At 36.8% G+C, this 16,523-nt stretch overlaps 1 protein-coding gene across 7 annotated transcripts in view; it reads right to left on the bottom strand.

The window, feature by feature from the left end:
• SGCD (sarcoglycan delta) overlaps nucleotides 1–16,523 on the bottom strand; it is a 438,990-nt gene that overhangs the window by 234,778 nt on the left and 187,689 nt on the right. The gene's annotated exons all lie outside the window — the stretch shown is intronic.

Here is a 16,523-nt window from a genome sequence, read left to right as displayed (position 1 = left end):
GGCGTGATTATTTGCAAATGGAAGAAACACAAAATAACTGTCAATCTCCCTCGGTCTTGGCCTCCATGCAAGATCACCCCTCGTGGAGTTGCAATGATCATGAGAATGGTGACAAAGCAGCCCAGAACTACACAGGGGAGAATTATCAATTATCTCAGGGCAGCTGAGACCATAGTCACCAAGAAAACAATTGGTAACACATTGCGCCCTGAAGGCCTGAAATCTTGCAGAGTCCGCAAGGTCCCCCTGCTCAAGACAGCACATGTACAGGTCCATCTGCAATTCGCCAATGAACATCTGAATGATCCAGAGGAGAACTGGGTGAAAGTGTTGTAGTCAGATGAGTCCAAAATTGAACTTGTCCTGTTTGGAGGAGGAGGAATGTTTCCTATGACCCCAAGAACACCATCCCCACTGTCAAACATGGAGGTGGACACATTATGCTTTGGGGGTGTTTTTCTGCTAAGGGGACAGGACACCTTCACCGCATTGAAGGGACAATAGACGGGGCCATATACCGTCAAACCTTGGGTAAGCACCTCCTTCCCTCAGCCAGGGCATTGATGGGTATTGCAACATGACAATGACCCAAAACACATGGCCAAGGCAACAAAGGAGTGGCTCAAGAAGAAGCCAGTCTCCAGACCTTAATCTCATGGAAAATCTGTGGAGGGAGCTGAAGGTTGGAGTTGCCAAACATCAGCCTCGAAACCTTACTGACTTGGAGACGATCTGCTAAGGAGTGGGACAAAATCCCTCCTGAGATGTGTGCAAACTTGGTGGCCAACTACAAAAAAACGTGATTGTGATTGCCAACAAGGGGTTTGCCACCAAGTACTAAGTCATCTTTTGCGAAGGGACCAGATAATAAATATTTCACTCATTACAATGCACATCAAGCTCTGACTTTTGAGCACTGGGTTTTTGAGGGTTCTTTTGTTGTTTTTCTGTCTCTCACACCTAGAATAAACCTATCATTACAATTATAGACTGGTCATTTCTTTGTCAGGGGGCAAATGTACAAAATCAGCAGGGGATAAAATACTTCTTTCCCTCACTGAACATTTGCAAATTACACCACCATGCTTCATAAATTTGCAGCAGTATGGCTGCAATACAGACGTTTTTTTAAAAGGACTCCTTAGTTTTTTACCCATGCATCTCAAACATATCCCAACCATAGCACATGTAACACAACAGTACCACAACTGCATATATTATTATTAAATTATTATTAATATTGTTAATAATATTATTATTATTATTATTAATAATAAACAGGATTTATATAGCGCCAACATATTACACGGATATAACACAGAGCATAAAACACAGAAGCCCTGTAACATTCGAACAGCTCTAAAACTCATGCATTTCCAGCTGAAAGTATAAAAATAAAGAATTCCTAAACTGATATTTATATTCCAAGCCTTACATCCTGTAGCCCTTAGATTGAACCAAGAGCCCAAATTGAATACACAGTGATTATCTGTATTACTTATTATTGTCTTTTAGCCAAATAGCTCTGGCTATCAAAACTTTGGTCGATGTACCTATAATGGTAATAGCCCTCTATCTTTCTCCTGTCTGAATGGAGAGCACTAATTTACTTTGTAATGGAAAAATCATCTTAAAAATACTGAGTGGCCCATTTTGTAAAGCAAGAACTGGTATAGTGAAGGAAAATGATTCCTAAGCTCACTGTGGGATTTTTAAAGCTTTACTGACAGTCCTGAAGAAATGGTGGCCCCACAAATAGATAGAGGGACAACATGTAGGTGTTGTGGCCCCATGGGACTGTTTGGTTTTTTTATTATTTATTTAAAGAGTTAATTCCCACCCCCAGCTAACTTGTAAATAATCGCTATATTACTTTAAAAAATACTAGCGCTTCAAGCCCCCTTTTATTAAAAAGTAGTGTTCACATGATGTGTCTTTTTAATTTATGGTTAGTCTAGTGCTATTCTCTTAGAAATTCATATTCTGCCCATCATTTTGGCTATGTGCATACTTACAGGGAGAAAACTGTTGCTACGCTTATTAAATTAATATAATCATCTGTGATTGGGTTTTTTCACTTTGTGCCAAAGCTGGAACCCAATGAACTAAGATCATTGTCTTATATATTTTGTATTCAAGAGAGTTTGCTCTTCTTAAAATATGCACATTTTCCTCTTGCCCTTTTTCTACCTTTACTTTACTAGCAAATTATATTGCTGTGTAATATTTCCCGCAAGGTCAATGGACATCTAAAAATAACTGGCTTACGTATATATATACACTTAGCGGCCACATTATTAAGTACACCTGTTCAATTGCTTGTCAATACAAATATCTAATTATCCAGTCACATGGCAGCAACTCAATGCATTTTCCATGAAGACATTGTCAAGAGGACCAGCTAGATTTCAAACCAGACATAAAAATAGACCACCATGTCCATCCCTTTATGACCGCAGTGTACCCATTTTCAAATGGTTACTTCCAGTAGTAGAATTCTCCATGTCACACAGTTCAAATCATCTCAAACTGGTTTCCGGAACAATGAGTGAATTCAGTGACAGTTCACTGTACTCAAATTTCCTCCAGTCACCAAATCCAATAGAGCATCTTTGGTGGAAATAGGAAGATTCATATCAGGAACTGTCAATATAGACCAAAATTCCTAAGGAATGTTTCCATCACCTTGTTGAATGGATACCATGAGCAATTATGGCAGTTCTTAAAGCAACAGAGGGTCTAACCTGGTATTAGCAAGGTGTAACGAATAATGTAGCTGGTAAGTGTATATCTTGGCCGGTTTGTGCTTAAATTATGGGCAGGTAACATGGAAAGAAAAGTCAAACAAAAAGAGAGTGGGCATTCTTGGACAGACTCCAATATCATGCACACTGCCATACGGATGATGCGGACATCACTTGAATGGCATGTTGGGCAGTCAGTTGATATTAATGGTGGATCATAGACAGTGCAGATGGAGAGGGTCTAATGACGCGGACACATATAAGTACTGGAGCTTCCTATGCTCACTCTACAGACTTAAAAGTAAACAGGGAAACAAAAAATTTAGTCATCTATCAAAGGAGATGACTCCCTATGTATGGGCTAAATATAAGGTAATGCTAAACTTCAGTTTTAGTATGCAGTTTGTGATTGTTTGTGTGTACTTACACTTAGGAACTGATAAAGATATTTTTGATTTAAGACAATAATTATATGGTGTAAGAGACTAGGTAACGGTTGTTAAATTTCAAGGCGACTGAACAACTAGAATATAATGTGTGTATGAAGCAGAAAACATCAAAGACAGTCTGATTATCACAAGCAAAGTTAAGTGCATCCAATAAGCATTTAGCATCCTCAACAGAGAGAGAGAAAGAAAAGAAACCAGCTGTTTTAAATAGCCATGTAACAGAGGAACCAGCAGAAAGCATTTAACATGGGGCTCAGCTTATGTGACTTAATGTTTGTACTTATATTAAACCTGCAAAAATAATACAGAGCAAATATCAAAATGTATTTATGACAATGTGTAATATTACCACAATGCAAGCTATTCTAGCAGAGGCGTCTTATTATACATAGACTTGCATCTCGTGTCCTTGGAATATACACATTAGGCTTCTAATATCTAACTTCATAGAATGTAGCTCTTCTCCCTCCTAATAAGAGGAGCCGACATGATGGTTTATAGGGTACCATGTGGATTTACAGAGAACAAATTTTGTTTCAACTAATTGCTTGACTGAGAACATCTAAGCAGGACCTTGATTGTTTATTGTGCATTATTACATGGCAAAGGAACAGCATTCTAATAATTTGGAGCAAGTATTGGAAGCCTAAAGCTATGTTTATTCCAAGAACACATACAATTGTGACTATAAAGAGGCCCCACTATTAGCACAACATGCTTTTTGAATGTTTTTAATTTGCTTGTGGCACTGTGCATTTTAATGCTTTGTTTACGTTTTGTGTTGCAAATATATACTTTTTCATTTTGCTGGTATACATTTTTCTTACTTGCTTTAAATTATATAATTTTGAAAATGTAATATGAGCAGATCACTCTGTCACCAAGTTGAACCCCATTTTATCTCTTTTTTTTATTCCTCTGTTTTATTGCCCGAGAAGCTTGAAATTAGGTTTGCTGTTTGCTTTAACTATGCCATTTACAGTTAGTGTGAAGCTAACCCCAGACATTAGATGACAGTCCCATGCTCCTGCTGTTTAAGCTTATATCACTCATTCCTGCTCTCCGCCAGCTCCCAATTCAGAAGCCAGAGAAGGCATGTCAGCCTGATCTGAAATAAGCAGCTGGTGTGCATGGAATGTCTAGAATTAAATAAAAAATGGATACAGCTCTTCATAAACAGTTTAGTGTCTTAAAAGTCTCTTGGTAAGAGTTAGGCCCAAATTAAAGCATAAACCTATTCATAAAACATTTCATTTTAGATTTATGCACTTATTCCAAATTAATAATTACTGTATACTTTTGCATAAAGCTAGTATACATTCAGAAATTAATCTTGACATCAAGCACTCTTTATATATGGGAAAGGCTATGAAAGGGTTTAGGAACATGGAAGGTGGAGGACAATGGGGATGGACAACTAGGCACATAGGGCCTGTTTTATTAATCTCCCTAGCGGTTCATTTCTTTCCTGTTTATATGTCTAAAGGCGGTATATTGTTTTTCATGAAAGTTTATTTTACAGTACAATATAACAGTATGAGTATAATAAAGTTTGAAACACAAAATCACGTAAAAATATTAAAATAAATACATTTTAAAAAAATATATATATATATTTTATTTTACTGTAAAATAAATGTTCATGAAATACAATGTACCGCTTTTACACATATAAATGCAATGTATTGCATTGAATACAGTTATTTTGAGTTGAATGCAATACAAATGGATTTTGAATTTCTCGCCCTGTCCTACCGGCAACGTACACACGCACCGACAACACCGGGAACTCCCCCGGTGACTCATCGTGTGCAGAAGACACCGAAGGAAGAAGACAGGGATCATGGCGATGGACAACGCGTGTAAGCGCTGTATTTACTTACCTTCCTATAGGTTTACCTACCCCGAGTGTGACTCGGGGTTACCGCTTTTAGCAACTTTTTTCTACCCCGAGTCACACTCGGGGTTACCACTAGGGAGGTTACGGCACTCCAAGACTGGAGAGGATAGACTACCATGGGTGAACTTCGGTGATCCAACAATCCTAGAATGGATTTCTTGAAATTGTTTGCTATTTGTTGCCAAATCTTTTCATTTCTGGGCCAGATCCATTCCAGGTTTGTTTAATCACCCAGGTTCCTTCTTGGTATTCTATCTTCTCCAGTCTTGGAGAGCTTTACTTATTCAGGCCCTTTATTTAAGTTCTGGAAAAGGAAAGACAAAATGTACTTATTCCTTGCTCCTTCGGAGGCCAGAACATGTCCCTTCTCCATCCAACCTCCTGAATGTTGGTGGGCCCACCAAGTATTAACATTTAATGCAGAACTATTGCTGTGTCTGCATCTTCAGACAGACAGAAGTAGCCCCGCTGCAAAGAAAGTTTTTTTTTTTGCCATGTCATTAGCCAAACTGTACAGGGTGCCTAAATCACAAGTGTCAGAACAAAATGTAAAGCACAAACCGATCCAAAACTGACAGATAAATATTTATAATTATTATTATAGAGAATTTATTTAGCACCTCATATTACGTACAAAGTCCATAGTCATGTCACTAGCTGTCACTCAAAGGGGCTTTACAATCTAATGCTCCTACCTTAGTCAAATGTCTTTAATACAGTGTAAGGTCAATTTTGGTGGGGTAGCCAATCAACCTAACTGCATGTTTGTGGAATATATGAGGTAAGCCAAGTACCTGGAGGAAACCCATGCCTGGCCGAGATTCCAACCTGGGACCTAGCGCTGCAAAGGACAGAGTGCTAACCTGTAAGCCACCATGCTGCCCACGCAGCCCATAGTGGCTCAGAGGTAAGACGTAAAAAAGCAAATTGTCAAGCTAGATCTCACCTTCGTTCCTTCATCGTTTAGTAAAGCCACCTATCTGGCAAAGGACACTAGGGTGGGGGGTGATTTTTGTCATGAGGTTTTTCAAATGCTGGTGTTTTTTCACTTTTTCTATCCAGCACTCAACATAAATTGCCCAGGTTTTGAATAGGTTTACTTTGGTATATCTGACAGATTTGCTTTAGGCTGATTACATCCCCATACACCATATATCCAAAGATAAAAATACATTTCATTTCAAGAAAAAATACGCAAAATCATTCTTTAAGAATGCCAATCTATTCTTCTAACGTGCTGCTTGGGGTTTAGATACGTTAATTTCTCCCTCGTTGTCAAAAGGTAAATAGTTTAACTAAATGTTTTTCAACATCCAGCGGGGCTGGAGCCATCGTGTACAAGACTGAGCGCTGTTGGTTTTCATCTAAATGTTACAAATCCATTCTGAATTTATCACTGCAGATTTTAATTAATGCTACTGTGCCACTTGTCAGACATATAATAAATACATATAGTCCCACTATTGTAATAAAAAGCTCGTAGATCTGTCTTGTGTGAGATTTAAACTTAATTGTGAATGCAATGTTGCTTTTTTTATTTTATTTTTGCTGTGACTGTTAAAGGGCAGAGGAATTAAGGGATATTTAAAAAAATAAAAATAAAAGGGTAGAGGATGGTGCTGTAATGGAATATATCAGGTTTAGCCCTTAGTCCCTCTGTTTCCTTTCTACTTGTTGAATTGAAATATATCCAGCTGGTTTGAGAAGCCATTAGTCTCTGATCATTATAAAGGTGTGACAGATGAAGAGGTGGGTAATAAAACTACAGCGGGAATGCCTTTATCTGTGATGGGAAATCTAGATTGCTATTCTTATTATGGAAAAAAGTAGAGGAAGAAAAAACAAGATTTGATGGACAAGAATTAGCTCCATAACCGAACAATCAGTGAGCCTCTAATGCTTTCCAGCAAGTTCTGAAAGGGTAAGGCAATTCACAAATTAATTGAAAAATCTCCTCACTTTCAGTGCTTGAGTCACATTAAAAATAAATTGAACCTTTCCCCAATGTGGACAACAATAAAGAAGTTATGCACATATTCTCCCCTCTGATCCTTTAAACTAATTTGATGTAGCCATGGGAGAGATTTTACTTTATTTACTGTCATCTAGGAAGGATATAGGAATATAGCAAGAAAACAGAAATTAGCCTAAAGTGTCCACAAGCAGCAATAAAAACACAAAGGCTACTTTACCAAAATTGGTACTTACTTGAATATAGTAGGCAATGGCCTCAATAGCTACACTTAGTGTTGCTATAAATCAGCGAAAACCACTCAGATGTTTAGCCAACTAGATCTGACATTTTACAAACATGAAATTAACAAAGAATAGTGTAATAAATGACATTTGGATTTTTACTGATGAGATACTGTTATATGCAAATCTGCATCGTATATGAATTGGGGATATTCAGAACCCTTAAAAATCTCTGATTATTCATTTGAGAAGGCAGTGCTTCATCCTGGCTCATTAATGATCTCTGTTTTGTTTAGTGCAAAGGGTGTGTGGGTACAAATTTTAACATCATTGTCCTCAATAAGCCTCACTGAGCAATAGGAAAGCTTAGGAGACAGGCGAAGGTCAAAACTTACTTTTACAGAAAATATTAAAGCTGGACTATAATTTTAGTTGCATAGTACAGTACAGCTCCAGGTCATTTTGACTTTTTTCTAAATATGCTTTTTAAAACCTATGAATTTTTCTACTTTTTATAAGGTTTAAAGTCTAATACCACAAACTATGACAAGCATGTTGAAGAGTGAACAAGAGTGAACACTTTACCGATTACCCACAACACAGAGCCCACCTACAAGCTTACCTTTCCAAAGTCTATTATTAAAACACTCAGCGTTCCTAGGTTTGGTGACAGCAATCATTTTCAACTACATAAGACCACATATAGAGTGTTAGTTCAATCAAACCATAACACAAATTCTATGGAGAACCAAATTCACCATAGCAGATATGGTAGTGAAAGAGGTGGCTTTCAACAAAAATATGTAAATGTAAGTCTACATTTTTTTATTCATACAACACAGTTTCTGTACTGAATCTTTTGTAAAGCTCTGTGATTTTTGCAACAAGTGAAATTAACAAAAAATGAGCGAGTTAAGTGGAAGATTACAAAACTTGGCAGGAATACAGAGGACAAGCCAAGGTATGCACTTTTGTAAATTGCAGCACTAAACTCTGGCGAAATTTCAAGACATTAAAGGTTAAAATTTGCTTTTCAGAGCATGTACAGAGTAATTCCTGAGATTTCCAGACCCACTGTTGAAAACACTGTTAACCCAGTCTGAAATCAGTGTCACTGTGGGGGTTACTCAATGGAGCAAGCATTGTTTATAGAACAAATTGGGGAAAATAGTCTTTTAGCAGTTACCACTAACTGACTTGCTGGAATAGAACAGAGCTTGAACCAATCAAGGCTTATTGTATCTCTCCTCCTGATGCTTCATATTCCAGTGCCTGCGGTGTAAACAACCACTTCTAGGCCTGATTCTCTGCATTTAGCAAATAGTCCACTATCTACAAGAACATGAGTCATTTAGAAAGAGGCAAAATCTTTGATAAATTGTCTGAAACATATAACTAAAAAAACAATGTATCTTCTAAAAAAATGATTCTACCCTGTTCTAGTAATATTCTCATACTCATAAAATTGACTTTAAACCATACTTTAAAGTACAGAGAACCCCTGATTGACTGACATTTGGTTTGCAATGAAGTTTGTATCATACAGCACTGTCATTTTCGAATTTTAATATGATGTATATCATATATCATGTCAATATCATGTCCTATGAATTGATAAGAGTATATTCCATACCACATACCTTTCTTTGTGGAGTTTATCTTGTACACTGTGCTGTATGTTACATCACAGCTGATCCTTATGTCTGTTTATAAAGCAGGGAATCTCAGATTCACCAAACATTTAAACATATAACAATACACATAAACCTGGAAGATTCTTTACCAGATAATTTGGTAAATATCGGATTTACTGCTTTATAAATAGACGCCATATATTTTGCTCTTTTTCAAATTGTGACACTCCATACATTTTGCTTTGTGTTCGGTACTTAACTATGCTTCTCTCTATAAACAATGGTGCACTCTTTTTAATCCTAGATGAAGCTTTAGAAAAAGGTTAAGGCAACCACTCCTAATACTTAATAAATCTTCTGTTATTGATCCATGAGTATACACCTAGCAGTCTGGTTGACAATGGGTGCTGTAATGTATGTCTGCTTTTAAGAAAGATGGTTTCAGAGGAGTTTTACTTTACATTAAATAATCTAATAAAACATAAAATTTCTATTCTGGTACCCTATATAGCTATATTAAAATATTAGGGTTTTTAAAGGCACATTTGTTTATTCAGGGGTGCATAAATATTACTTTTGATTCATTCAGAGGTACCTGTTGATTATTATGAATCTTACTGATACAAGCCAAAAATTAATATGTATATATATGTGTATGTATATGTGTAAATATATATAAAATACCCAGTTCATAGTAAAATTCTTTTTTCCGTAGCTTGCACAGGGTTTTCTAGAGGACTCTGATCAGTACAGCTAAACTTGGGTGACACTGATGTAGCTGGGCAGGTGGCTAACTTGTCACATGATGGCAGGTATGATGGATCAGTATGTGATGAATAATGTCAGCCAGTGACAGCATCTCTCCAGGACCAGACAAGCTTGATGCGTGGACAGCTCAACTGCTGAAAGCCAGGGATTAACACACTTTGCAATGCATTAGAAGCCTGGAGTTTGTGAAATCTCACTACAAAATATTATTAAAAAAAAGAAATATGCTTCCTGCAAAAAGAAATGCTGAGATTTAAAGGGCTTCCATCGATGATCGTTTCATCTGCTATTTGCCTACCTCATCCTCATCCTCTAGTTTCAGTACTCTTTGAGTCCCAGCTATATAGATCATATGATGTGACATCACTCAAAAAGTATTCAAGGCAGCTAGTTTTATTTAGTTGCCAGTTTCCATTACTGCTCTATGAAAGCTGTACTGTCACACAATTAAGTAATGAAAAAGTTGTGTTCATGCAAAAAATGAGAACATCATGGACTTCATAATTTCTGTCTCCTATTGCATGTACAGGTCTTCTTCTAGGTTTAGCATCTTCAGCCATCCTAATTGGCTGGTGTAGTATGATATACTAGAGCAAACAGTGCATGCAAAAATATAGGACTTTTCTTTAACAATAAAAACCTTACTGAGCTTTGCTCAGGATATATTTTAAAGAATAAAAAACATATTCAGTAAAAATAACCCACCAGCACATCTTTAGCCCCCTTCCTTGCTTCATGCAATTTCAACCCTAAAGGCAATGGTGATAAAAATCCTAAATCATAGGTAGGTTGGTGAAGTCCTATAGTAACTAGAAGTAGATTGAATACATCTGGCTAGTATTACCCCAAGAAAAGGATTAGTGCTGGATATGTCTGTGCCAGATAACACCGGAGAGAAGATAAGTATTTCAACGTTAGGGCTACATGTTTTTTTAATTTTTTTTTTAACAATGCATGGTTAATAAAATAAGGGAGACTTTCAAAATCATTTACCTGCACTGAACTTTTCAGCCAATTTCCAAATGAGCACATTTGTTATTTAGAAAAGCCAGGGAATAGCAAAAGTCAATTTAACCGATCAGTTCTGAAATATTAAATCATACTCATGCAAAACTGGGGGTCTGTCCTTTGTATACTTTGTATAATAATGTGTCCTTCTTTCCTATATGAAACAGGGAGAGTTTGGTGTGCTAGAACGGCTTCGAACAATGAAATGAGTGCTGCAGTGATTACCCATGATTGGTGCCATTGTGTGGAGTCAGATTTTATGAGCACCACAACATCGAATGCTTTGCATATTTGTTCTGTGACTAATACATTTTCTGAAAGGCACATATGATGTACTTGTGATTGTCATTACTGCCTTGTTCCCATCTAAGAATGTCTGAGGTATGTTGAAGATATGTTGATTTTCTCTTTATGCTACAAGGGATAGAAGGGATGATAATAATAATAATAATAATTAGGTTACATGACATATCTTTTTCTGTAAATTCTGTAGTTACTCAGAATTTTAACAATTATTTGAATCTTTTACTGGTGTATCTGACTATTAGCCAAACTGGTCCTCCTGTGTGCACCTGTAAAGATGGTTATTCCGACCAAGCACCTATTTTGGAAGTGAAATCCCTGATTTGAAGCTAAGTAGCAAATAATTGTGCAAAATATTGTTATATGCTTCATTTAGTATTGATTGCTTTGTTATGTCTGTATGATAATGTATCCACTGTTTTCATTGATGCTTGCTTGCCTGTTCATCTTTTCATAGATATTTTTTTACATCTTTGATACAGTAAAGATACACATGGTATGACACCATGATATCGCGTACATGCCTGCACTCCCTTGAAAACTGTTGTAGAACCAAGACTAATATTTAGCCACACAAAACAGTAGGGACATTAATGCAGAGGCTGTTGTGAGTGATTCCCACCACTCCAATTGAGAAATAAATTCTCAGCATGGACTAAAAAGTTCCTGTATGTTTCTTTGTAACAAGCACCAACTTGAACTTAGATCACAAGTGACAGATTGTTCCAGACACAAAATAGTTTCAGAGCAATTCCATTCACTTTACTGAACTTATCCTTCAGATTCCCCCATCCTGTCTGTGATGACTATTTTCCAAATAGACTTTATTGACCTAAATGGTAGACTATTGATCCTCATTGTGCAGCACTGGCCTTTTCTTCAAAATGTACCTAGTGGCTATTTACTATGCTCTGTATGCCCCAGTTTCCACTAGGTCCTAGGCAACTCAACAATTGCAGATGGGTCTTTTGCAAAACTTTGTTACTTCAAAAAAAGTCCAATATTATTATTTTACAGTATTTATATAGCGCTGACATATTATGCTATTACAGCGCTGTACAAAATCCATAGTCATGTCACTGAAAGCCAATTAACCGAACTGCATGTTTTTGCAATGTGGGAGGAAAGCGGTGTACCCGGAGGAAACCCATGCAAACACGGGGTGAGCCTGCAAACTCCATGCAGATAATGTCTTGGCTGATATTCAAACCTGGGACCTAGCGCTGCAAAAGGCCAGAGTGCTAACCACTGAGCCACCGTGCTGCCCGTATGTAAATATATGTAATATGCCTATATGTAAAAGACGACAAATTATATGTACAGTACTTGTCATGCTGCCTACACTAAGGATCTTTGCTCTGATACAAAGCAAACACTGCCTCAAATATTTTCTGCCTCTGGCACTTTTGATTGGATGCCTTATCCCCCTCTATAATCTGCTCCCCTCCTACTGACCCCTAGATAGGAGGAACTAAAACTCTGCAGGGGCATTTACAGCCTAATGTGGTCAGTCATATCAGAAAATTGGTCCAGATCAATGACATAACAGTAAACAGTAGCTCAGTGAAGCAAACACACTTACAATGTACTCCTGCAGAGTATAAACCCAATAAATAATTAAATAGAAAGTGCAGAATTCATGCCTGGACCCAGCTTGAAACATTTTGATAAGTGACTGTGCGGCCTTGACACGGCCAATATCTTGATAGATCGCAGTCAAATAAGCATAGGGCTGCCAGGGGTTCAGGAGCAAGGGACATTACCTGATAAGTGCAACTGCATTTATATTAGGCAACAAGGTAATGCTTATTGGATGCACCTCAAGTTTTGCCAAAATTGATTGCAGTATAGCTTTAAAAAAAACTTGCATTTTGGCTGGAATTGTGCTTTATTACAAGGATATCATAGTCGTATGTTTTAGCCTTAGGAGTAAAATATGACTTATTTAAAAGAATAGGAAGCCAATGACTTCAAAGGCTTCCAGCACTATATCTTCAGTGAAATATATATATATTGCATATGGTTCATATTCTGTGTGTCTGACCTCTGCCCACTGATCACATCAACCTTCACACTGTGGCACAGCTCGATGGCACTGAGCACAAGTACTTAGCAGAAAAACCTGACTGCTAAAATGGATTATACACTTTAAAAAACACAAAGCAGTCTGAACCAGCGGCACTTCCTATACAGCAGGATTATCTTGCCCAGCACCGAAGTACAATGCCAACAAATGTTACTAATGCACTTTGAGCCAGGCATTGGGGGAACAAGCAAAAAAGAGAGCGAGAGCCTTGCCTCATATAATATTAAATAAATCAAACTTTATTACAACCCTTCCACTCGAAACAAGGTTATCTGGTGTTCAACTGCATTAAAAACGGGTATATATCTTGCAACGTACAAGAGAATAATTTCTTCAAGCTGCTGCCACTTGACAAGAGAGCCACAGGTAATAACGTTTAATCAGATACTAAGTGCAATAATGATGAACACAGGGGTGGATGTGCAATGGAATGGGATATTTGCAATGATTTTCTTCGCTGCTACGGTTGTACTCACACAGCAAAGCCGCAATTGAGGGATCTTAAAAGCTAAAGGGGTAAACAGCAGTAGTGCATTTTTGCTGTACCAATGTAAAGTGTTTGGGCGTAACTATAAAACCCACAGGGTACCAATAAGCCCTTGTAATGGTGCCGAAAATTACTTGACGTTCTATAAAAAGTTTTTCCCTTCTGTTTATTTTTGTTTTTATTTTTTTTGCTATATATATATATATATATATATATATATATATATATATATATAAATATTCATTTCTTAATACAGCTATACTTTTCTTTAAACTTGCACTAAGAAATCCCACTTGCTCTTGGGCTAGCCTAACCTACTTCACTGTTGACAGCCTGTCTAACAAATGTCTTTAGGCTTTAATGGGATACAGACTGGGACTCAATAAATGGTTTCATACAAGCCTAAAGAACAGCCATTGCTGAATAAATGTTCATTGGAGGGGCTTGAAATAAGAGAGTAGGCTCAGTCTCTAGAACTAAGGTCAGTAAGCAACTGTCTATGTTTCTATAGGGGGATCCTATATTCTTTATTCTTCCCACCACCATATTAAAGTACTATGAGCTATATCTGAAAATATATCCCATCACTTTATTTCTAACATATAAGAAATATATTCATGAAAAACACGTAAAGGCCCACTTTAAGATTTAGGAACTGACCATTGTTTTGCTAGCTAAGAAGAAAAAAAAGCTTAGTTTTATATCCACTGTACTGGGGTTTTAATTGGAACCATCAAGCTGACATAAGTATCAATATCACTATTTTTCTTGTCCATAAATAATGAAACAAGAAGGTGAGGGGAGCATTGGGTAACATGAAACCTCTTTAAAGAGCAATCAGTCTGCAGATCTATGCTCCAAGGAGCTTTCACACATACATCAGGATCACATTCCAGCTTAATCAGCTAAGAAAGAGAGCAAATTAACTTGTCCTACAAGAAGCAGGGTGTCTGCAGAAAAGAAAACAGCCAACGGAAGCAATACAACACCTTGCAAAGTCCAGACACATCTACTAATGGCGTCAAATCTCACTGCACAGCCTGTCCAATATTTTGTTATTTTTACTTCCTCCAGAAAAGCTAAATGATACATATGAATTGTTTTTTATTATTTTTTAATAAACCCAGTTAGTTTTAATATACCCAAATACTATTGTAAGCCGTGTACCGGGGGCTTTCTAGGATACAGCGAAGTCACGAACAGAGAATACAACACGGATGCCAGCTCATATAAAAAAAACGTACTCTAGGAACACGCTGACCCTTGGATGCGAATGGATTCTCTTTTACACACACAGTCCTTGCAAGATGTCTGCTCTCCTCCTTCCTGCTTCCTCTCCTCAGAACAACCACACCTCCTAACAATATACAAATACTGGCCACTTGTTTAGCCGTGCTCAGAAACAGCGGCATCTTGTGGCTAAAATGCAGAACGACAGTAGTCCTATATTTTATTACAAACATTGAACACATGTGCTGTTTTCTCAATCTCACACTATAAAGCTATGATTGCCAACTTACCTCCTAGATTGTAAGCTCTTCTGGGCAGGGTCTTCTCCTCCTCCTGTGGCACTGTCTGTATCTGTCTGTATTTTGCAACCCCTATTTAATGTACAACGCTGCGTAACATGTTGGCACTATATAAATACTATGTAATAATAATAATAGGGGGCCCCTTAATGGAGCGCCCCCTACTTTTAAGGGGGGGAATATCAAATGTATTATGTATAATGGTATAAAAGATTGTAAAAGTCAAATACTTACTAAAGAAAATTGCCAAAGTCTGTGCTTCAGGAGTGGTTGGACAATAAAATCTTGCTGTTGGAGACACTCATATCACTGACACTAAAAGTCCAAATCAATTGTTGCCAAGTAAACATAATAGAGTTTTGCAATTAGAAAAAGAATTCTAATCTGTACTCAGGTCACATCTAGGTATTTGTACGGTGTCCTCATGCTGTCTTGACATGAGTTTGTTACATACTTAACAGGAGATAACAGCACCATCTACTGGTGGTCAATAACCATCCACAACATATAATTTAAGAGCAATAGATCCCATCATAACTAACACCAAAGTACAAGCATCTTAACCTGTATAAAGTATTTTGCTTGAGCCTACATGAATTTTTTTTCCCCTTTTAAATAAATGTTATAAAAATAACGCTCTATGGATATATATATTCCCGTTATCTTTATTGGCATTTCCATTGATTACTGTTTTGAGTGTTAGCAGTGACAGACGTGCTTTGTGACCTAAGTTTATATTCAAATCAAAGCAGTGTTTTCAAGAACAATAAATACCTTGGTTTATATTCGGATCACTTTATATTGGAATATATATAACTGATCATCAAGTCCACTTTACTGACATTTTAAGATATAGGAGAGCACCGTGATTATAAAAATTGATCTACAGAGCATGATTTTATTGTATGAATTTTAAATGTGTTTTACTGTTACCAAAAACTTGACTAACAATAGATATTCCTGATATTTTGGCCCAGACATAAGAAGAGAGGATCACATACAAGTTTTTTTTTATATATATATATATATATATATATATATATAATAAACTCCACATTGAACAATATAATTAGTTTTTTTCTTTTTTACTTTTCTTTCTCTTTTTGAAACATAACAAACCATATTTCTGTTCATGATTTTTACATCTAAGTGAACTATTAGGAATGCACAGTCCACGATCATTCATTCTTTATTGTACTTTCAATCCTTTGTTCTTGTTTTTTGCTATGATTAGAGAAATAGCAACTGAAAAAATAATTGAATACAGAAACAATACACATTCAAATGTAATAGTTTAAATGGAAGAATAAACACCCTTTATTTTAGTTAAGGAATACAAGAATAGGTGTAAATTGTGTGAATTATCCTGATAGCTGAATAAGGCCACCTAATTCTCTTCTGTGTCACTCCAGCCTTTCT

The sequence above is a fragment of the Pyxicephalus adspersus genome, chromosome 2 (genome assembly GCF_032062135.1).
Source record: "Pyxicephalus adspersus chromosome 2, UCB_Pads_2.0, whole genome shotgun sequence".
NCBI lineage: Eukaryota > Metazoa > Chordata > Amphibia > Anura > Pyxicephalidae > Pyxicephalus > Pyxicephalus adspersus.
Note: the sequence above shows the minus strand (reverse complement) of the source record. Positions and strands in the feature narration are given on the sequence as shown.